Source organism: Galeopterus variegatus, unplaced genomic scaffold (genome assembly GCF_000696425.1).
Source record: "Galeopterus variegatus unplaced genomic scaffold, G_variegatus-3.0.2 Scaffold2128, whole genome shotgun sequence".
NCBI lineage: Eukaryota > Metazoa > Chordata > Mammalia > Dermoptera > Cynocephalidae > Galeopterus > Galeopterus variegatus.
In genome coordinates, this window is record NW_007728239.1 from 259705 (window position 1) to 284820 (window position 25116).

Sequence of the window (25116 nt, forward strand, 5' to 3'; positions counted from 1 at the left end):
TTAAATCTAGTGAGGTCCACACAACTGTTCAATAAAAAAAAAATCCCTATTCTTGTTGAAGTATTTAGTGGGGAAAGGGCCACATACGTATATATGCAAGAGAGCAAATAATAAGCAAATGTCATAAAATATTAACAGTAGGTGAATCTGGATAAAGAGTATTCTCAGATACTATTTGTACTATTCTTGGTCTTGCAACATTTTTGACTACAAAATTCCCAAATAATTTTTTTTAAAGGCAATCGATCCCAGACTTCTCTTATTCATGCTAAAAAAAATTCCAATTCCTTTCAACTCATCTCATATATAGCTCTTCCCCAGAGTAGTGACCCCAACAGAGGGAGAAAAGAAGCATACAAAAGTTACTCTATAAGGAGATGACATGATAAGGGGTGAGAACTATAAGAGGTTTCCTACAATTTGCAATCTCCCATGAAGAAGAATGTCTGTAACCTCTCTGCTTTTTGGAATATACCATGTCCTATGTCCTGACCTACATCAGACTGCTAGATGACAGCTTCCTTCCAGTTTTGTATTTTCTCTTCTCGTGTAACATACAGCAATAAATCTCAGTAAAGAATCAGCACATTCATGTGAAATCTGCCTGGATGTTCTACCAACATGCTCCCATGGCATAGCTGGATATCCCTGGCCTAGCAATTATCACACTATTTTATTTTTTTAAATTTTACCTTCCCATGTTCTACTTTATCCACTAGACTGGAAGATCCTTGAGGACAAGAGCACAAAATGTTTAGGTTTTTTAAAAAATTCATCAAGACTCTTGTAATACCTGGAAAAGGCATTTAATAAAAACTGTTGAATGAAGAAATAAAGGTTACTGAAAAACCTATTATGAATGCAGCTCTACTAAAAGCTACTTTTTAAAAAAGGTCTTGGACAGAGCAGTATATAAAAAGAGTCTTACTCTAATTCAATAGCGAAGGAGACGTATCATCTAGCGGGTGCTTTTAAACAACCAAAAATGCCTACAACCTTATGAACAATCCCAAAATCTTGTTTGCTTCAATAACACAATTATAATTTTATAAAATATGATTAATAAATGGGGAAACATCTTAGGCTGAGGTCTGAGTCTCAAACACATCTTAAAACCACACCTTAAACCACACCAAAGTACATTATATTCTACCCATACTAGCAAATGGTCAATTCAATGCAAGCAACACTTCAATGGCAAAAAAACACACATCATATTCTAGACAGAACTTTGTTCTTTATTACAAAAGAATCTTTAAGTAAAAATATGTAAGAAAGGGAAGAACTTCAACTTAGGAAAAAAATTAAAAATTAATCATACTACTGTGAAAGGCAGTTTTTCAAATGCTACAATTGAACTTGCCAAAGAGAACAGCATTCATTAAGAATGTATATGAAGTACTCCAAAAACAAAACCTTAAGTTAGAAATGCATCTTCACCCAAAATGATTACATAGTAACACACTTCAAAATGTCCCACAAATGTCAAAATACCAAATGCTTTTTTTTTTTTTTTTGTCTTTGTCATGACTGGTAAGGGAATCGCAACCCTTGGCTTGGTGTCGCCCACACCGCGCTCAGCCAGAGAGCGCACCGGCCATTCCTATATAGGATCCGAACCCACGGCGGGAGCGTCGCTGCGCTCCCAGCGCTGCACTCTCCCGAGTGTGCCACGGGGCCGGCCCAAAATACCAAATGCTTTTAAAGGATACTTCCAGGACTTGCCGGTTAGCTCAAATGGGAGAGCATGCTGCTAACATGAAGGTCATAGGTTCACTTCCCCTTACTGGCCAGAAGCCAAAAATAATTAATAAATAAGTAAATAAATAAATAAATAAATAAATAAATAAATAAATAAATAAATAAAATTTTATATTGTTTAATAGAAAATTAACAAAATTTAGGTGAGTCCCTACTTAGTACAGCCTGATCCTCTTTTAGCACTCAGAAACAAGAGAACCCAGAGATTCAAATCCAAATGTAGTGCAACACTGTCAGTTTCTGTTGTCCTTCCAACCCCTTAGGAACTAGCTCCTGCTATTTCATACACCTGGTACTGCTGAAGTCTACAGTGATTCATGCTATCCCTCTCCTGCACTCAAAGAGAGCTTCCTGACACTTGGAATTTCTGTGTGCTATCAAATGTTACTGCTCTGGACTCATCTCCTTGAGTTGCCCAAATGCTCCAGCCCCATCTGAGGAACAGCAGGCAGCCCAGTTCAGCCACAGGTCCTTGGTTAGAGGCCCAAGCTCACCATTGCCATCTTCTTAAGCCCTCTCCTATTAAGACTAGGAGAACACAATGTTTCTTACTCAGCTGGGTACTCTGTCCATACCCTTGCTGTCAATTTTCCTAGTTCCCTTTAGATCTTCCAACTCATGGAACACAATGTACGTGACAATTTGCAATAATTCTCAAGCCTGTCATTTCCTCTCCAATACTACCTCATTTCTTAATCTAGAATCTTATCATCTCTAGCCAATATTCTAGCACAAGCCTCCTTAATTCCCTGCTTTCAGTTTCTTCCCCTTCAATACATTCTATATACAGAATTAATATTTAAAATTGTAACTGTGGTCATGTAATTTTTCCACTCAAAATCCTCCAGCAGCTCTCTGAAGAACAAAGGCCTTAAAACAGTACTAAAAGCAGCGGATATTCACTGAGCATGTGTGTGCCAGGTACCTATACTACATCATTTAAATCACATAACAATCCGACAAAGTAGATATTTTTATTATTCTCATTTTGCAGACTTAAGTAAATTGAAACTTGGAGAAATCACATAATCTGTCCACAGACATACAGCTAGTAAATGAGTTTAGCTAGGACTCCAAAAGCCTTAAAATCTGGCTTTGGTATTCCTTTGCAGCTGCTCCCTCCCACCACCACCCAACAACCTTGTCTCCCAACCACAATAAGCCACCTAAGGATCTGTGACCATAGTATGCTCTTTGAGGATTCCTTACCAAAGCACAATACTCCCTTGCATCAAAATGCCACACACTCACTTTGGTCCACCTTGGGAATTCTCTCTGAAACCTTTTCTTTCTTTCCCACCTCCCCCAGAGGGAAGCCTACACAGAATAACGTAAACCAAAATGATACACATATCCCATTCTCAACTTCAAAATGCTAGAATACAGGGTGGCCAAATAGATTTTCCAAGGTAATGTTCAGGTGAGAATCTAGTGCCAACTTCATAAACCCCTAAATTCACCAGAAAGTGAAAAAGATCAACAATACAGCAACAGCAAAAGCTAATAAAAATACCCTTAACACTTCTGCAAAATATTCACAAAATATAATTATGAAATATGTGCTAAATCACTCAGAACATAAGGGACTCAAGTTTTAAAGTACATTCTTCTGCAAATTCAGACTCTTTTTTTATGCCACAAATAAGACAAATCCTGTCTAAGATCTACTGTTATCAAACCAAAAAAAATTCAAAAAATTAAAGAACACTTCTGTGATTCAACCCCGGTTCAGAAAATAATTTTTCAATACTAAATAGCTTGTGCTTATGAAACATCATATAATGTAGAGGTACAGTGATTGTGTACTACATCTCAAGTATCTGCATATTATCCAGTAACTTCCAGGAACATGCAACAATGATATCAGGAGTCCCTCCTGGGCATTAACTGACAGTTAAACAGCATCTCTTCAAAGTACTACTCAAATATATTAGCTTACAATTCCCAACACCAAAGCTCGCACTGGTGTCTATTCACAGTCTCAAGATCTTCCTGTAGTTAATTGCACTTTAATCGACATTTGGATGCTAAATACCAAGTGTTATTTGCAAACTTTTAATCTCTTTTCTAGCTCATTAAGAAAATGTCCTGTAAGGTCATTTCTGGCACTTATCTCAGCCAGACTCCTGTTTCTGTACATCTTTTCTTGGTTTTTCCCTGTAAGCCTAACAAATCATCTTCTTAATCCTTTAATTTCCTGTAAAAAGCAGAAGTTATTTTATAACAATGTCATCTAATAGAGATATTTAGGAAATAGACCTTTAACGGATACCAGAGAATTAGTCCATGATTCAAGCACTATTCTAGGGTGGCCAACCCAAAACCATTTTGCCTTCCTACTAGCTATAACCAACATGCATTTCCTGAATACATGTTATATAGAATACCCAGAAGTAGGCATAAGATTTACTCTAACGGGGCTTTCTACAGTGCTTTACTCAGGATATTAGACCCAAAGAAAACAGTAACAGGAATGGAAGAGAACAGATCAGTGAGCAAGAGTTGACACCTAATTGAAAATGAGAGATAAGACAACAGAGGTCAGGATGAGTCCCAGGCTTATAATTTTGGCAAGTGAGTGACTGGACAGCATCATTAACCAAGATAGAAAAATGAGGTGAATACACAAATAAGAGACAGTAAAGACCGCTGAGAAAGAGCAGGTATGAAACAGGACAGAGTGATGTCTTGCAAGGCAAAGGAGAGGGTGTCAAGAACGTAGACATGATTGTCAAAAAGGTTCACAGTGGATTTAGCAATTAGAATCTATGTCAAAGAACAGACACAATATCAGTAACTGAGAAAGCAAGAGTTCCTCTGTTGTTGGGTGGGGGAATAACTCAATCAAGGCAAAAAAGGAAGGTGTAAAGTATGCTTGGAACAAAATGTAGAAGAGTTTTGCTGGATAGAAGGTTCGTGTAGCAAGGACAAAAAAGGGAAGTCTGAATCAAAGGCTTTGAATTCCAGATTTGATTTTATTTTTGGATTTTATTCTGTGAACATAAGGAGAAATGACATATAGCTTTTTTTTCCTTTTTAAGACAACTGCTCTGATGAGAAGGTGCATGATAACTGGAATGACGAGCATTAAGGCACGATGAGCTATTAAGAGGTGCTAAAATTATCTGAACATAGTAATAAGGGCCTGAATGAAGGTGGCCATAGACAAAGTAAAAATTAAGGGATATATGAAAGAGACATTCTCTACTCCTGGGTGCCTGTGATATTGTAATACAATAAGAAATATATATTTGATTTCTGCCCTGGTTCCTGGTTCACAGCTCCTAAAACCCTTATAATCTCCAGAATGATAACAGTGTCTTTTGTATGCTAATGAGATGACTGGTAGCTGGGAGCCCATAGATAGCTTCAGGATGGGAGCTGGTCACCAGAAAGACCAAGGCATGGTTACAGTGGTGGGACTTCAGCCCATGGGCCAATCACCAATGGCCAATGATGTAATCAATCATGCTTACCTACTGAAGGCTACATAAAAGACCAAAATAACAGGGCTCACAAAGCTTCCAGATTGCTGAACATGTGGAGGTGCCTGGAGGGTGGTGTGCCCAGGGCGGGCATGGAAACTCCACACCACTTCCCACATGCTTTGCCCTATGCATTTTTTCCATCTGGCTGTTCATGGATATCCTTGGTAATAATCTTTATAATAAGTGGGTAAATGTAAATAAAGTGTTTCCCTGAGTTCTGTGAGCAGCTCTAGCAAATTAATCAAACCCGAGGAGCAGGGTGATGAGAACCCAGATTTATAGCTGGTCAGTAATAAGCACAGGTCATAAGCTGAAGCTTGCAATTGGCATCTGAAGTCAGGGCAGTCTTGTGGGACTATACCTCATCCTGAAATCTAACGCTATCACCAAGTACACAGTGTCAGAATTGAGATAAATTGTAGGATATACAGTTGGTGTCTGCCAGAGAATGTGGTATCGGAATTGCTTGGTGTGTGGGAAAACAACCCCCACACATCTGGTGTCAGAAGTGTTGTGCTGAGTGGTGTGTGAGGGTAGTAAGAACACTTCGGTTTTTTTCCCATCTTCTAATAGTGCCCTAGATATCCCACTATTATTATATTACTATACTCATCATGTTGTACCAGAATCATTTGTGGACTGGGACCTTCTCTTACTCAGCCTCTCATTACTACTAGCACTAACAAGCCAGGAACACAGGAAGTGGCCAAAAAATGTTTGTTAAATTATAAAAGAACTCAGCAACTGACTAGAAGTAGAAGTGAGACTTAAATATACTGCAGAGAAACCTAAGTAACATAAAATGGTGATAGAGAAAACACTAATGGAGATGTTACGATGAGGATCATGTTTAGGGAATGAGTTTTAAGACATGCTGAGTTTTAGAGTGGAGAATGACTAACGACAACAACCAAACAGAAATGTCAAAGAGAAAAAAAGTGAAACTAGAAAGGGAAAAAATTCAGACAAAAATACAGATTTGGAATACATAAAAAAATCATCAATAAATCTCATGTGCTAACAAGAAAAAAATGTTTGATAAAACATTAAACCCAAAGACACTTTGGGCTATGACCCTGTCTTTAGAATACTATTTGAATTGCCCATCTGCATATTCTATACAAATTAAATAATGAAAATGCCCAACCAAATGGCTCAATCAAAACTGGGCCAATGTTGAATAATTATTTGCTTTACTCAACCTTTCACTCAACAAAAATTTATTGAGTGTCTGTAAGTTGGGCACAAGGTGGACCAGTCATGAAAGCAAACAGAGTAAAAAACAGAAAATACTACAATAAAATAATGACAAAATTCTACAGGAACACAAGTAACAGAGAATATAATAAGAAATGGGAGTAAGAGCCATAACGAAAATATTCCTAGCAGCTTTCCTGAAAGAGGAGATATCTATATTGGGCTCTTAAATAGATGAAGTGATTTAATGAGATATCTAAGAAAATGAATGGTATTCTAGAAAAAAAAAGGAGTAGTGTGTGTAAAAGCATAAAGATGTCAGAAAGTTTCTCATCTTCATGGAACCATGACTAAAGATGAGGGCTGAGGCAGCTCATGGAGGACTTTGATAAGGAATTTGACCTTCATCCTGTAGTCCTATGGTAAGAAACATCAGATGTGCATTAGAATCCTCTAGAAAGCACTACAAATCCCCAAAAGCATGTGTGGGCAGGAAGTGGATAAGAGGCAAAAAAAAAAAAAATGGAGCAAACCAACTTCTGTAGACAACAGAGAGCCACAGAAGACTTTTCAACAATAACGGGACCTGATCAGATCTGTGTTTCAGAAATCCAAAAGTCAGGAGCATGGATTAGTGGCTGAGAAAAGAAAATCTGGAGAAAGACCAATGAAGATAAGATTAAGAAGCAATTGCAATTATGTTCCAACACTAAATACTGACTACTACTTACTCCAACATAAATGAACCACAGAACGAGGCACATAAAATGTGTAACCATAATACGTGCTTTCCATAGTCTCTGAACTCATCTCAGATATCAACTCAATAATCATTAGCAATTACAGTAAAAGTGTGGTCAAGTACATTAGAGAAAAAGAAAAGGTGGTGAAAAGAATAGCCATCCCCCAAAAAGTAGTTCATTTATACTTCAGTTAAATTTTAATTTTTACAATTTTTTTTTGTTTTTAAAAAACTACTTCATAGTAAAATTACCATATCAGATTATCAAATCAAAATTTAGAATATACTGTAAGCCAAAGACTGTGCAAAACTGCTGAGAATGATCAATAGGGAAAAGTTACCAGAGAAAAGTTAGCAAATAAGGCCATTTAACTCATTTCCTTTTAATTCATAAAAAAATTTTCATATCCACATATAAAAACTACAATTTTGAACTGATGAAAATTCACCCACCCTCTATTAGAAAGTAATGAGCAGATGAGAAGGGGGATTGTTCTTCACCATCTCTCTCCACTAGGCACAGTTTTCACTTGAAAGAAAGAGGGAAAAACATAAGGATATATATATATGATTATGATGAACCTTGGGAACACAAATTAGGATAAAATTAATTTCATTTATGTTTCAAAGAAATGGCTCCTGCAATTTTCTCTCTCTATTGAATCATTCCATTATTTATATGTACTTTGTATACATACGAACAAAGTATAGTAGAGAAACACCCATCTTTAGAAAAAGAAAAACTCCCTGACTCATCCCCTCCAGCTTCACTTTATAAGCAAACTCCTCAAAAGATCTCTAACCCTGCTGTCTCCAATTTCTTTCCTCTAATTCTCTCTCTCTCTCTCTCTCTCTTTTACCCTAGCTCTGCCACCCCCAATTCTCTCTTAAACTCACTCCAAGTTTTCACCTCCAGTGCTACACCAGAAACAACTTGTTACAGTCACGAATGATTTTCATATTGCTAAACCCAAGAGTCACCCTCTCAGTACTCTAGCATCTGGCACAGTTGATCACTCCTGCCCTCCTTCTTAAATATTATATTTGGCTTCACAGACACCATTCACTCTTACTTCTCCTCCTCCTTCATGGAGTGTATCTTCTCAGTCTCTTTCACTAATTTCTCTCTCCCTGCAAACATTACAGGATCCCAAGTCTAAGTCTTTGGACTTTTCCAGCCACCCTCACTCCCTACATTATCTTAATCAGTTTTCTTTTTTTTTTTTTTTTCCTTTTTGTCTTTTTTCGTGTCCGGCAACGGATCGCAACCCTCAGTGTCGCGCCCGGACCGGACCGGGACCGGCAACGGGATCGCAACCCTCGGTGCTGCGCCCACACCTCGCTCAGCCAGTGAGCGGGAACCGGTCTGTATGTGGGATCCGAACCCTCGGCGGGAGCGCCGCCACACCAGTGTCGCGCCCGGACCGGACCGGGACCGGCAACGGGATCGCAACCCTCGGTGCTGCGCCCACACCTCGCTCAGCCAGTGAGCGGGAACCGGTCTGTATGTGGGATCCGAACCCTCGGCGGGAGCGCCGCCACACCAGTGTCGCGCCCGGACCGGACCGGGACCGGCAACGGGATCGCAACCCTCGGTGCTGCGCCCACACCTCGCTCAGCCAGTGAGCGGGAACCGGTCTGTATGTGGGATCCGAACCCTCGGCGGGAGCGCCGCCACACCAGTGTCGCGCCCGGACCGGACCGGGACCGGCAACGGGATCGCAACCCTCGGTGCTGCGCCCACACCTCGCTCAGCCAGTGAGCGGGAACCGGTCTGTATGTGGGATCCGAACCCTCGGCGGGAGCGCCGCCACACTCCCAAGCGGCACACTGTAGCAGTGCGCCACCGGGCCGGCCCCTTAATCAGTTTTCATGACATTAAACACTATCACTCTGCCAATAACTGGAAATTTATAGACCTATCCCATGAACTGGAGACTCATGTGTACCCAGCTGTCTACACATCTCCATGTGGGTTGCTAACTTAATATGTCCAAAATTGAACTTATTATTTCCCCCTAAATAATGCTTCTTCTGCATCTCAGAATATCTCAGTAAATGTCAGCTCCAGTCTTCCAGTTGTTCCAGCCAAAACCCACAGCCCACATTCAACCCATCATCAAATTGTTGGCTCTACCTTCAAAAAGTATACAGAATGTAAGCATTTATCACAGTCCTTGACTAAAATCACCATCATCTCCCACCCCGGATTACTGCTGCAGCCTGCTCAATGATTTCATTTTGTCCCACCCCCGACATTCTCTATACAGCAGCTGAAAGGTCCATTTAAAACAAATCAAAACTCTACAGTGGCTTTCCACCTTCACAGTAAAAGCCAAAGCCTCATTGGCTTACAAGGCAATATATGATCTGATGTCCCCCACAACCCAACCCACCTCTCTGGCCTCATCTTCTACCAATCATTCCCTTCAATGCCTCCACTGACTTACCTTGCCACTCCTGTAAGAGACCAAGCATGCTTCAGTCACAGGCTCTTTGCACTCCTGTCATATCTTCATCAAATGCTCTCTCTCCTAATACCTGCACAGATCACACTCTCACTTCTTTAAGATCTCCGCTCAGATACTAGTTATCATCATGGCCTTCCCTAACCAACTTACATAAAATAGCAGCACCCCCCTCACATGCTCTTTCCACCTTATTCTGCTTTAGTTTTCTCCATAGCACTATAATAGTCAATATATTACATATATATCTATTTATTTTCTGTATCTTGTCATTAAAATGTAAGCTCTACAAAGGCAGAAAATATATTTTGTTCACTCAACTATTCCTAGCAGGTGCTCAAAGGGTATTTCTTGAATTGATAAATGCATGAATGAGAAAAATCCAGACTCAGGCTCAGGTCTCAAAGCCAAAGCTGAGAGAATTTATGGTACAGAAATTCTCAAGTTCTAGAAAAACACTGACTGCAAAAATGGCCAAGTCTACAACTCTAGCTAGTGCCAATAATAAATAAGGGTTCACAAGTCCATACTATTCCTAAAATGAGGAACATATACTTGAAAAAAAAATTTTAAATAAAAATAAGAGAAAGAAGATAACCAAAAGAAAGAAAAAAAAAAAAAGATGGCCATCCCTGCCTCCCCACCTCTTGAAAAATACTATCTGGATGCTTCCTGTAAATAGGCCTACCAACTCTGACCAAAATATCACCAGGCCCATTATACACACTTAAGTAGCTGTTATGAATATTTCCTGCTTTTCTAAGCTATGGTCTTCATAGAAAATTGTAACTTACAACCCTAACACTGGCTGCCAAGATATAATGGTCAGAGAAAGCTCTCAAATTTCCCCAAAGTACTCGGGCTGCAACCAAATACCATTAATATGATGACAACAATAATTCAAAGTACCTTCTGGTGTCTGCCTCGATTCATTGTCCCTAGTGGTGTATTCACTGGGGGCTCAGTCATCAAAGATTTTGATATGTTGGCATTGGTTGGAGGGTTGGGGAGGTGGCAGGCAATTCAAAGAAATAGGACTGGGAATTATTTTTGCATGTTAAAGACAGGTGGAATGCCGAGGGACTGCCAAGGGACAGAAAGCACCTGCTAAGATGTGAAGTGTCACCTGGGCTTTTCAAAACCAAACACCAAAACAGAGATCATAGAAGGACCAAAACACTGAGATACCCAGCATTCCTAAGCTAAAGAGTCATGTCTTACATCTCCCATTCCCACACAGACAACTGAAGATATGGGCAGGAGGCCATGTCAAACTGAACAGCTGGAGCAGAGATGAGGGGAGAGAGGGGGGAAGGTGGAGTACTTTCTCATGCGTTTTCTCTTTCCCCTTCCCATTGCATTTACAGAACTGGGCAGATTAAAACTGGAAAGAAGGTGGCAGAAAGTGGAGGTGAGGATGACCTAAAGAAAATGTTGGCAGAAAAATGTCAAGAACAAATTCCTTTTCTAAGTGACTCTTTGAAAAACAGACATATGAAGTAAGTTAGGAACTGACAAAATTTAAAACAAGCCCTCACGCTTTATAAAACTATAGAACTGTACAAACAGAACAGAGATTCTTAATTATTTGGAATGATCTGTGGCATTTTTAAGACCAACAATCCTCAAAACTGATCCAACCACATTCATACTAAGCTATTGATCAACATGGAAGAGTAAACAGGAGAAAAACTTCAACTCTTAAGAATCCTCTGGCTTCCCAATGGCTCTGAACCTCAATATAACAAACCAGAAGTCTTTAGAGGCAGAGAAGTACCTCTGGAACATTCAAGAACAATTACCTCAGCAAAGAAAAACTAAAAACTCTGAATTCAGAAATTACACCTAACATATTCTGATTGGTCAATACACTTAAAAAGAAAGGAATGTTCTGATTGGTTGATCTCAATAGGCTGAGTCACTCCCCATCATCAGCACCTATAGCAAGCAGAATTTAGAAGACAACAGAGGCAGGAAGCTACAGGATACTCTGAGAAAGACATGGGACAAAAAAAGAAATAGGTAACAAAGGAAAGACAAGTTGGCTCTATATAACCACTGGCCATCAGGCATATCACATTAAAACATACCAACCAGAACTGTTTGTAGCCAGAGGTGGCATTCTATACGCTTACTCCTATGCTAATACTTCCCTCCCCCATCCTCACAGACAGCTGTCACATTCTAGAGCTACTTACTCCTCTTCCACCCACTCTTTAAATTTAGTGATTTGGTGTTTGCCATCCCACTTCAGTCTCTTGCCCTCTTCCTGTACTGTCTCAAACTATATTTGCTGATGCCTTCGACTCAGTCCCTATCCTTGACAAGCACACAATCCAGTGTGGGAGATAGATGCGTCACTAGATTAGGTACAAGACATCACAGTCAATGCTATGAAAGAAATACATCGAACTTCTGTAAGCACATACTCATTTGTCATTACCCCATTCGGTGCCTACCAAATCAACACTCCACCTTCCCACTTTCTTGTAAATCAGTTACTAAGTCCTGTATGAATATCCCCTGATCTCCACTTCCGCCTCACAGTTCAGGCTTCTTTTCTCATAATGACCTATTTCAACCACTTCCTATCAGAAACACAATTTGATACATTTCCACATTGTCACATCAGTCATCTCCCTAAAAGAGATAAAACACCATATCATCTCTTTGCTTTGAAACATCTAATATCTTCCCAAGGTCTAAGAGATAAATTCCAAGTCCTTAGCAAAGCAAATAAGATAACATAATACTTCTGAAATAGCGCCTTTTAAAAGCAGACTGAGTTCCAATTTCAATGTCTGCTACCTATGTTACCTTTGGCAGTTCACTTTATATCTGTAAGTTTTTTCATCTGCAAAATGGGTACTAAAAGAACCTTCTAAAGTTGCTATGACTATTTTTTTTTTTTTGGCAGCTGGCCAGTACAGGGTGTTAGGATGTAAGAAACTCCATGTCAAGTACCAGCACAGAACCCAGCACTCACTCAGTGTTAACGATTATCCTGAGCTATATCATCTATCTAGTATGCCTCATTCTCAAAAGAGAGCAGATAACCAAGGTTTTGCTTTCATATATTTTAGAATGATTAACAATAAGAGTTAAATCAGAAACAACTTTCTGGATAATCCTTAACTAACAAAAACATCAATTAACCAATATATTGCTCTTATGAAAATTTTAGTTTGTGTAAAATTGATAATAATCTATTAAAAAACAAGTACTGAATTATTAAAAAAAAAAAACAAAAAAACCTTCTTGTTTTTGTTTTCCTATTCAAGTCCAAGAAGAAAAAAGATGGAAATTAATTTATAAGAATGTGGTTTTCTATAACATAAAATTCGCTAACAGATCTGCAATATAAACAGTGCCATCTTAGACAAACCCAAGTACAAACTGGCACCGTCCACCTCCTCCCCTCCCCTCCCCCGTTCTCTCTTATAAGAAGCCTCATGGTTTTGGAGAAAATGAAACTTTCAGCATTTCCACATGCGCAGAACTCTCCATTCCCATGACCTAACTCAATCCCCACCCCAGAATTATATCACCCAGCTCTTAGCGCCAACATACCAATATAAGCTCCCACTGCCCTAGGATAGCTGCTGTCCCCTATTTTCAGGGCAGCCCCGGGCTGTCCTCCATTTTGAATACAGCCCGGCAGATTTCTTTCCTTAATAAAGCTTGAACAGTACCCGGCACCTCAGCTCACTTTCTTTCATTATGGTGCCAAAACCCAGGAAGGGTTTTGGCCAACACTGTGAAAATCCCCTCTCTGCTGGGGTGATTGGTCCTTGGCCACCATTCCCGGACCTGCCAAAACCAAATGCCTCTGGGACTCTCTACTTTTGCTGTTTCAGACCAACACATCTAACACCAGACTCAATTCAGGGTGAGTCAGTGGGTCAGTCCTATCTCGTCTGGGGTTCCCTGACTTGCTCTTGCTCTCATTCTTGAAGCCCAGATGCCTGGAAGAGGGAACTCTTCTCATGCCCCCTAGCTATTAGAGGATGCTCCTCTAGCTAGTCGGTGGCTTTTCTCCCGAAAAGAAGGTGGACAGCACAGAGGATGCTCTTTGTTGGCATGCTGCTTCTACCAGGACTGACTGCCCTTTCTCACCCTCTAAATGAGATCCCCACAATCCAAACCTCCATGCTCTACACCTCTGGGCTGTCTCCTGGCCAATTTCTTGGCCTCCAGGGAGACATTAAAACTCAAATGCCTTATTACAATGGATCCCAGTGGCCACAAGATGGCACTCGATTTAGACACTCACTGAAAAGGCAAAAGCTGTAAAGGTTCCTTGTTCAGGCTGTTTCCTATCTCTGAATGCATTCTTCTCTCTGTCAAAACTGTCCTATGTCTCAAATTCTCCTAGCTCATGCTCAACCTCCCCTTCCAGATTCGAATCAATCTTCTGCTCCATCAGCCCTCCACATTTCCCTCTCTTCCCCACACCTGGCCTCCAGACGCTCGTCCTCAACCCAACTCCTCCCCTTCTCCCCCTTCATCAGGTAACAACCCTGCCTCAGCTCCGGCTTTTTATAACCCTTCCATGAAGTGGCCAGGATGGAAGGAATTGTCTGAGTCCATGTACAGGGAGCAGGTCTGGATGGTGGTTGAGGAACATGTTCAAAATAATAATGGCCTGTGGTAGCCACTACTGTTCCTTGCATGGACCCAAATTGGAACTACCAGGCTGTGTACGGGCATTGGGATCTCCACGATAACATGATCACACACTATATTTACAGCCTCCAAAAGGCTACTCACAAGTCAGTCAATTATGACAAGCTTAGAGAAATCACACAGAGATCCACTGAAAATCCCAACGAGTTCCTAACCTGCATCTCTGAGGCTTTACATAAATACACACATATAGACCTAAACTCCCCTGCAGACAGGGCCCACTTACACTCTCATTTTATTACCCAATCAGCCCCTGATATTCAAAAAAAACTATTAAAGAGATCAGGCCAAATACCAGCTCCTGTCTAATGCCATCCATGGCTCACATACTCCAAAGCTGGCTGCCTCCAGGGGCAAGCCACCCGAGAACTGCTTCAAATGCAGTCAACCAGGCCACTCAGCACGGGCCTGTTGTAACCCATCCTCACTACAAATGGCCAGGTCACCGGGGGATGGACTGTGTCACTCGCCAGAGAGGAAGTAGCCCAGTTCCCCAACCTACAGCCTTTGGCTTCAGGGCCATCCCTACCGAAGCTTCTAGGCTTTGCCCAGGAGGAGGACTGATGATGCCAGGGCCCTGAGGCCCCTAAGGAGATCACCACACATGAGCCCACGGTAACTTGCCACGTAGCAGGTCAGCCGATCTCTTTTGTCATCATTACAGGGGCCATTTACTCTACCCTTCCTGAATATGTAGGATCAACAACCCCATCCTCTATCACAATAGTAGGGGTCACAGGATCAGAATACCACCCATGGATCACTCAATCCCTTTCCTGCACCCTACATCACATGCAATTCGCACATAGATTTTTTAATAATGCCTCAATGCCCAGCCCCCTTATTGGGATGCGACATTCTTTTCAAATTCAAAGCTACTCTTATCCTAAACACTGTAACTCCAGCTACAATACTCCTGTTACAGGATGCCCCAGACCTGGTCCCTGAGGCTTCCACCTTCCCCTCCCCCTCGGACAAGGTTAATCCCTAGTATGGGATGCTTCTTCTCCCACCATTGCCATGCACCATTCCACTATCCTTGTTAAATTGTGGAACTCCTCCTTGTTCCCTGATGTCCCACAGTACCCCTTCACTAACACCTAATAGGCTTAAAACCCATCATGCACAAACTCCTTTCTTCTCATCTCTCACAGCTTACCCACTCACCTTTCAATACACCCATCTTCCAGTTATAAAGCCTAATGGCTCATACCACTTAGTACAGAACTAATCCTGACAAGCGTCATCCATACAACTTAGTACAGGACTAATCCTGACACGCACTGTTCCCAACAAATTACTTGGACAGTACTACCTCAGGGGGTTCGGGATAGCCCTCACTTTCTGGCCAGGCCTTAGCTCAAGACTTATCTGAACTACCCCCCCCCAACCTCTAACACTTTAATATGTGAATGATCTCCTCCTTCATATCCCCTACTATGAGGATTCACAGGCCCACACTGTTGCTCTCCTTAATTTCCTGGCCTCCAAGGGATATCAAGTGTCCCTCAGCAAGGCCCAAATTTCTTCTCCTTCAGTTCAAGAGTCTAATTTCTGAACTCCCTACTCCTACCACAAAGAATGATATCCTTTCTTTCTTGGGGCTTGCAAGGTATCTTCACCTATGGATTCCTAACTTGAGCATGCTAGCAGAACCACTTTATGCGGCAGCCAAAGGGGATCCTGCCATTCCCTGAGATCCCACAAAGCTCATTCATTCTCCCTTACAGCAGTTCTCTCCTCGCAGCCCCAGCTCACACTCTCCCAAACCTATCTCATCCTTTTATTCTATACGTCACTGAAACCCAAGGACTGGCGGTCAGTTCTTTGGGACAAAAGGCAGGAGATATTTTTTTCCCAGTTGCATATCTCTCTAAACAACTAGACAACACAGCTTAAGAATGGGCCCCTGTTTACGGGCCTTGGCGGCAACCGCCCTTTTAACACAAGAAAGCTCTAAACTAAATTATAGACCTCTCAGCTGTAAGGCCAAGTCAATTCTCTCCCTTTCCCCTCTACAACTTATTCACCCTACTTTCATTGAGAATTCCTAGTTTTCCTTCAAACCTTGCCCTTCCCTAAAATCCAGCCACTCTCATCCCAACACTTAGAACACAACTGCATGGGCCAGCCTGGTGGCACACTGGAGAGTGCGCCGCTTGCGAGCGCGGAGGTGCTCCCGCCGAGGGTTCGGATCCCATGTGGAGACCGGTTCCCGCTCACTGGCTGAGCGCGGTGCGGGCACAACACCGAGGGTTGCGATCCCGTTGCCAGTCCCCGGTACGGGCGCGACACCGAGGGTTGCGATCCCGTTACCGGTCAGTAAAAGAGACAGAAAGGAAAAAAAAAAAAAAAGAACACAACTGCATGGAGGCTTAGACCTCTTTCTCAATCCCTTTCCACACATCTCCCCACATCCCATTACACACTTCATAGATGGGAGCGCCGCCTCCATGCCTGCCTCCCGGGCAGGTTATGCCATAGTAAATCTAACACAAGCTACTGAGGCTGCACAACTCCCAAAGGAGATTGGGGTTATACACTGCAGAGGACACCAAACCTCCAACAACCGCATAGCCCAGGGAAACAAACTGTGTGGATCTTACCACAAAACAGGCTGCTCAATCACCAGGCCCCCACTCTTCCTCTCCTGCTCAGGTCCTTCTCATGGCCCCCATGCTCTCACCCCAATACACCCCCCAAGAAATACAACACTTCCAATGGTTGGGGGCACAGAGAAAGGACAACTGGTATACTCTTTCGGTCGCTATGTCCTCCCTACTACACAAGCTGAGCAAATCCTTTTAGATTTCCATAATTCAGTTCATATAAGCTATGAACTCCTACTACGCCTTCTTCAGCCCTTATATTACTCTCCCCACAAAAGGACAAGCTATCTTCTAACCTTAGTATATACCTTTTCAGGTTGGTTTGAGGCTTTTCCCTGCACTTCAGAGGATGCTACAGCAGTAACTCATGCTCTCACCTCAGAAGTTATCCCTCGTTTTGGCCTACCCACCAAGTCACTCACTCGCCTACGGGCTGCCCCCTGAAAGCACACAGGCCTCAGCCCTCTCGAACTTATGTACAGTAGGCCCTTCACTCTCACACCTCTCCCTTCAGCTCATCACCTTTAGATCAGTATCTCCCTACTCTTTCGCTCAATAGGAATCTTCTTCAGGAACAGGCTGTCTGTTACTTCATCCTTTCCTCACTACCTCCTCAGACTTTAAACTGAGTCCAGGACAGCAAGTGTATATTAAAACCCAAATCCCAAAGCCTCTCTCGCCGTGTTGGAAAGGGCCTTATACAGTACTTCTCACCACCCCCACAGCAGTAAAAGTACTAGGAAAGGCCCCTTCCTATCACTTATCCTTGGTAAAACTAGCACCTGAGACTTTACCCAAAAATCTGCTAACACCAAGCCAGAGGGGTCCCTCTCCTCAACCCCCAACCCAACACCTCCTCACGCTTCATCCATTTTAGGACCCACAAAACTAAAAATCTCCAGGACCTCCACTCTTTCCCTAATCCCAGAAGAAGGATGATCTTTCCCCCAGCGATTATCCTCTCACTCTTGCAGGCCCGTTTCACATCCTTTGCACAAGAACTACTATTATACTATCTGTTCTAGCACTTGCTACAGGATTGGTAGCAGCTGTCCCAAAAAGATTGTAACATTACAGGAAGATTTCTCCTGGCACTCCTATACCTCCTATCAATAAGACGCTTCTTAGCAATTTCATTGTGGCAACATACCCTTTAAATTCTTTTGGCTCCCTAAACCTTAGCATCCTTCCCCCGTGTTTTTCCTATCTCAATGCTCCCCCTTACCTGGAACATGGAGGTTCCAGGTCCGCAGGGATGATGCAGCCCTCAGCGAATCACACTGGTCCCCAAGCGCCTCATCTGTCTCCCACTTTGCAAGAAACTTTTTGTGGCCACCCCCTCCCTGTCGATGAAGCCCACAATGTTTCCACAAACGTCTCCTCACTTTCCTCTAATCTCACCTCAGTGGGGACTGTCAGCGTTGTGTGGGGACTGCCCACACCCTGCCTTACTAACAACAAACATTACCACTCACTTACACCCTCCTCATCCATGCCGTAAAACCAAATACATTTCCTTTGTAAAACTATGTTATCCTTAGGCCGGCCCGTGGCTCACTTGGTAGAGTGCGGTGCTGGTGGCACCAAGGCCACGGGTTCGGATCCTATATAGGGATGGCCGGTTTGCTCACTGGCTGAGCGTGGTGCTGACAACACCAAGCCAAGGGTTGAGATCCCCTTACCGGTCATCTTTTGAAAAAAGGAAAAAAAAAAAAAAACTATGTTATCCTGTTGCTTGCCCCCCAATGCAATTTCTTGCATATTCTTTTGGCTTGCATATTCTTTTGGTTCATCCCTGACAACACCCACCAGACAGATGGAGGGGTGGAGATGGGACTGAGACTAACTTCTGCCCCTCTCTCTCAGGAAGTACCCCTCGCTCCCATAGGGCACCAATTGTACCTTTTAATTGTGGCAGGGATCCTTCCTGCAATTGGAACTGGCATAGTGTGCCCTACTACTGCCTCTCAATTCTATCAAAAAACTCTCAGAAGAACTAAGTATAGATAGCATCTCCTCCCTTCAGCGACAGGTCACCTCACTCACTTTACAGAACCGTTGGGCCCTTTATTTTACTTCCTTACAGCCAAGAAGGAAGGCACCTGCCTCTTCTGGGGGAGGAATGCTGTTATTACATAAATGAGTCCGGGGTGATCCAAAACAACTTAAACCATTTCACTGAATCCTTGGATATCCTGGCTTATCCCCCTACTAGGACCCCTAACTGTGCCTCATCCTACTTTTAGTCCCTGTCTTTTCTGGTGTTTCTCTAATTTCTTGCAGGAACGTATACAGGCTTTCACCAACCAAAAGATCGCCAAATTGTTCCTGCGAGGAGGATATCAGCCCCTCAGCATCAGCGACCCTTCCCCAGAGGAATACAGCCTCACCACACGAAACCAATACCCCGCCACCTTATTGTTTTGTCCGCCAACATAAATCTTTTATTTTTTCCATATCTTCGCCCATCTCCAGCAGGAAGTAGCTTCAGAAGAATGAGACCTCCACCCTTTTTCTCTTTTTCCTATACTTAAAAGGCAGGAATAATAGATCTGCAACATAACCAGCGCCATCTTAGACAAGCCCAAGTACAAACTGGCACCGTCCACCTCCTCTCCTCCCCTCCCTCATTCTCTCTTACAAGAAGCCTCATAGTTTCGAAGAAAATGAAACTTTTGGCATTTCCGCATGTGCAGAACTCTCCATTCCCATGACCTAACTCAATCCCCACCCCAGAATTACATCACCCAGTTCTTAGCACCAACATATCAATATAAGCTTCCACCGCCCTAGGATAGCTGCTGTCCCCTATTTTCATTCTTAGCGCCAACATATCAATATAAGCTTCCACCGCCCTAGGATAGCTGCTGTCCCCTATTTTCAGGGCAGCCCCGGGCTGTCCTCCATTTTGAGTACAGCCCAGCAGATTTCTCTCTTTAATAAAGCTTGAACAGTACCCAGCATCTTGGCTCACTTTCTTTCATCCACATAAATGAAATTCAATTTCAGTTGCATATGCAATTTGCTAAAGATATACACATTTAACAAAATGAACCCTAGAAGCTTAAGAAAATAGAAGTATACATCAGACAGTGTAGTGACATTCATCCTCAGACCTCACAATCAAAAAATGAAATCACAAAATTTTTTTAAGTCAGTGACTTTAATAATTTGTAAAACTACACTGCCTACAACAATAAAAATAACAAAAATTAAGCAGATAGGAAATATTTTTCAAAAGAAAATTCCAGTAAATTTACAGAGGAAGGATGAACAACTCATACAATGAAGGAAATAAAACTATAAAATACTTCATTTGCTTTTCTGTCATGGGTTGTGATGATAGCAAGTAACCTTATCTTCATTACTAAAACACAAACTTCTAAAAGCGAAAGCCTGTGAAAGTAGGATAGAACTGGACAATCGAACTCTGCTGGAGGCAGTGTAAATCAATACCTTTCAGAAGTAATTCTAGTAATATTTTTCAAAATTGACAAAACCTTCATACACGCTGACCTTGTAATCCCCTTACTGAGCCTTTAGCCTAAAGGAAAGAAGCAAAATGATGAACAGCTGTATACTAACCGCATTACCCGCCAAATGATAAGCAACCTAGATGACCAATTATTAACAAGTAACTCAACTCACTGTATAATAATCTAAAGGTATAAAAACTATCACAAAAAGAAAACACATTAAATATGAAAGCAAATATTAAACACTACATTTATGTTTTGTTTATAGTATAAAATCATGTAGACATGATGACAAAAATAAGAAGAAAAATTTTAAGTTTGTTTTGACTTTCTTATTTCTATGACCATTAAATTGTTTGCAAAATGAAAAGCCTGTTGAAATTGATCAGGTCTACCACACTAGTACACAATTCAAAAGTGACTTTTCAGCAGCATCTACAATCATCAATTTTTTCTTCCCAAAACACCACCACATAGTGTAAATGGCTCTTCTTATACAAACAAGCCATGCATGTACTATTAGCCATGCTATTAGCCAGCTGTAACCTTATTATATTAAAATCTCATTTTACCATAAAAATGTAACTGTATGCGGGATCACCATATGGTGATCAGAAGCCACGTGTTATGGGGCATCTGTAAAGAAGGCTCCAAGCACTCAAGTTAAAACTGTCTGGCCAAGTGAAATGGTGAAGGTTAGGTTTCTCCTATATCCCCAAATGAATTATCATCTTTCTCAGCCACTCAATGGCTCTAAGTTGCTAGGAGTGGCAGCTAAGGATTTAAGGGGAAAGAAGGTGCAAGCAGATTTGCTCTCCCTCTGAAAAACTGGCAACTTCATTTTCCCCCAAAGCACCATGCAATAGTAAAAAATACACAAGCATGCAGTCAGGAGCTGTGAGATATGGGTGACTGGAAGTAATCTCAAAACATGTTACTTGCCTTTTGAGGTTTTAGTTGTTCAGAGGGAAAATTTTTTAAATTGAACTAAATATTGTTAATTGTTTCAAGATAAATATTCTATTAATTTAATAGACCCCTTTTCAAATACATACCCAAGTGTCTCACAAACCCCCAGATTGTAAAACAGTTAAGATTTAGAATTAGGAGAATGGGGGCTACACAGATATGGTCAGAAGACCTGGATTGTAATCCCAGCTCTGTCCGTTTCTACCTGACTGACTTTGAACAAAGTACTGCACTCAAAATAAAGTCCTAGGACCAATGAGACAGCATTCCTTCCTTACTGGTCATGCCCTTTTTATTCCTACGTCATAAAATAGACTGGTTTCCTGTTATAATGGGTTTCATTCCTAACCAGCAACATTTTTTACTTCACTCTTGGATATTTAAAAAGTACCTTGTATATTCATCTTTTATAAATTTTCCGATATTGAAAGAGGCAGTCTAACATATTTTGCCTCTCTTAAAGCTACTTTCAAGACTGGGACCACTCCCCAAAAAATGCATTTAGTAAACAGTTTTTGAGCACCTGTGCCACACAACAGTATGTGCTAGAGTTGCAAAGGTCCCTTACCTAAAGAAGCCCAAAATCCTGGTGGAGATACATATATAAACAACAGTTAATTGATAAATTAACTATCAATTAAAAATGCTAACTGCAGAATGTATGGTCAGTGGAGACAAGAAGGACAAGACGTCTGGACAAGTCTCAAAGGTGATATTTTAGAAAGGTCTTGAAGGGCAACTAGTCTGCTGCGCAGAGAATTCTCAACAGAGGAACAGTGTAAAACCACAAAGGAAGATGTCATCTTCAGAGAACTACTAGGAGTCTTGTGTGGTGAAGACAGGCATAATGGTAGAAGACGAAACTAGAATGTAGACAAGTACCAGAAACTGTGAAAGACTGAATTTTATCAATATAGTCTACGGAGAGTCGTTGAAGGACTTCTGAACATGGAATCAAAGTCCCTTTTTCCACTTCAGAGTCAGAAGAGTTGAGTCAAGACAACAAACAAAATATGCAAGTCTGGATGTGAAAAGGTAGAATAAAAAAATGTATTAATGGAGAGTTCCTGCTCTCAGGATGGCTTCTGGCACTTTCTTTCTATGGCATATTAATACAACACTGTAAGTAAGACAGTATGAATTATGGCAAAAAGGGTTCAAGAAAGTGCGTATTTTTAAACTAAAGATTATTTGAAGTCAATGTTTCTGAGAACACTAAAGAAAACAACCAAATAAGAGAATAGTAAAGAGCGTTAATAAATTAAGAAAGGAAAACAGTATAGTTAGAAGACTGACTTCAGGCAAAACACTCAAGAATGTTTACATCCTTATCATATACTGACTACAGATCAATAAAATGTTTTGTACAAATTTTATGCAGGACAGTATTTTAAATTCCTCTTGGCTAAAGAAGAGTTGCCATCACTAAAGTCTCTTTATAAAGGAGTCTGAAAGATGACGCTTAAAGATGGCCAAATTATCAGGTTCCATTAATATTTTAATGCTCAGGAAAGAAAAAAAAAAGAAAGGTGAACAAGTGTTTCAAATAGCTATTCTCTCACCTACAGGAATGAAACACTGACATTCCAGTCTGGGACCACGAAGAGTCTGTGCATCAGTAATTTCCACACTGCTAAGGCCTAGTCTAGGGACAGCAAGCCCAACTGGCTGGGTAGCCTACGAAGATGAATCTGCAGTTATCGAAATTCAAACTCTGGCTCAGCCACCAACGACCACCTCAAAGGAGTCATTCCTCCGTTTACTCTGTCAAGAAAGTCGGTGTATTAAAAATATATAAATGCATGAAAACAGAAGATGCCTAAAGAGGAGAGAAAAGGAAAAGCACCTGAACCTACGATAACGGTGTGATGCACCAAAGTTTGCTCTCAGGATGTTTTAGGGCGTGTCTTTGTTTTGACCCAGTAATTAAAAAGAAAAAAAAATCCCACTCATTCGGGGCACCCCGGTACTTTCCCCTATCAACCCTCATAAGCATCCCGGCTCAGAAATCACTAGGTATCTCGCCTCGCCCAGATTTCTCCTCAGAAAAAGGCGGTAGCCCCAACGGCCCCAGGCCCCGGCGCGCTGTCACAGCCCGTGGGGCGGGGGGCGTCCGGCCTCCCGGCTCCACGCTCGCCCCGCCTCGGAGTCTCGCGGGGTGCTAGACCGGGAAGCCCGAGAGGGCGGAAGGCGCCACCGCCGCATCCCGGGCGCCCGGGCCTCCGCCTCGCCAGGACCGCGCCCCCACTCCAGGGCTTCCTCGGACACCAGACCGGACCCTGGACCCCGCTCTGGCCCTGACCCGGGCTCTCACCGTGCAAAGGACGCGCTGCCTTCTCGGCCGCAGTCCGGCTGAGGGGTCGCCCAGTGACCCGCAGGCCCGAGGACGAGAGGTGAGGCGAGGAACCGCTCGTCACATGCCCGCCAGCCTCAGCGCCTGACCCGCAGCAGCCAGCATCGCGTCGGAGGCCTGAGGGAGCGTCGGACTCCAGAGCCGCCGCGCCCCCTCCCTCGCCGGCGCCCTCCTGGACTCCGCCCTCCAGGGCCCGTGCACCGCGCGCGCGCAGCCCCGCCCCCGGGAAGCCCCGTGCGCAGGCGCCAGCCTCACGCGGGCAGGCCCCGCCTTCGCGCCCGCCCCCGCCGCCTGACTCCGACCTCAGCCCACCTGTGGCCCCGCCTCCTCCCTCTCGCCAGCCTTCCTAGGCTCCGCCCCCGCTTCGGGACCCGCCCTCCTGCACTGACCTTGCTTTCTTCCACCCTGACTCAGGTTTTTGCTCAGCCCAACCACTGATGCGAGTCCTGCGGCTGTCCCCGCCTCTCCAGCCTGCTAGGCTAAAATTTGTTGCCTGGCCGAGGTCAAATCTGTCAACTCTTCCTCTAGACTCCGAAAAGCTAGGAGTGGTCTGAGCAGTGAGACTGAGTCTCCCCCAACATTTTGTGTTTGCAAGTTCATGCCTGTTCCCTGCCCTCTAGTGCTCTGGGGTGTGCCGAAACCACATACCCGCCTACCACGTCAAAACACTGGACTTTGCGGAGGGTGAGGGGCAGGGGCACCCTGAGTGCTGACATTCAGGGCCACTCCATGGTGTCATCAATCTGGATTCCTTTGGCCAGGAACTAGGTCCTCCTTCCCTTTGGGGCTTCCATCACCCACAGGCCATCTTCCTGCCTTCCTCAATGGCCTGACTTTCCCTTGAGAGTCCTCACCTTGGAAGCCTTCCTGGTCTGGCCAGTTGTTAAAGCAATGGAGTTGCCCGTACCTGACTATAGATCAGCTTCTCTCTGAAAGTCACCACTGCAATAAATAATGTTTAAGACCTTCTTGAAAAGTATCCACTTTGTCCATGTCTCCAGATCAGTAAAATTCAAAGGGGAAAGGGAGGGGAGGGATGCCTGATTTGTAAAACCACATTTTATTTAATAATATACTTTTATATTTAATTTTTTTATTTTTATTTTAGATTTATATAAACTCTTAAAAGTAAAGATCAAATTTCTTGATTAAAAATTGAGATTATGCATGTTTAAAATGTTGAGAAACGCTAGGCCTCAACTCTCTCCAATTCTTTGGATGAAGTGAGATCATTAGAAAAGCAAACACCAGACAGAACTCTTGAACACACCCCTTAAGAGCATCACTCAAAAAATGCGGTTACTAAAACGCGCTTTGGGGTTTATGCCATCAGCTAAGTTGAGAGATGGTACAAGAAGTGGCTCCCC

At 42.6% G+C, this 25116-nt stretch overlaps 1 protein-coding gene across 5 annotated transcripts in view; it reads right to left on the reverse strand.

The window, feature by feature from the left end:
* The window catches only part of CCSER2 (coiled-coil serine-rich protein 2), a 208766-nt gene extending 184860 nt beyond the window's left edge, over positions 1–23906 (reverse strand). For 4 of the 5 annotated variants that reach the window (XM_008580570.1, XM_008580572.1, XM_008580573.1 and 1 more), the window contains exon 1: positions 23711–23906. The gene's annotated coding sequence lies outside the window, so the exon portion shown is untranslated. The remainder of the gene's footprint in view (positions 1–23710) is intronic. The other variant, XM_008580574.1, reaches the window with a different exon arrangement.
* Positions 23907–25116: the final 1210 nt, after the last annotated feature.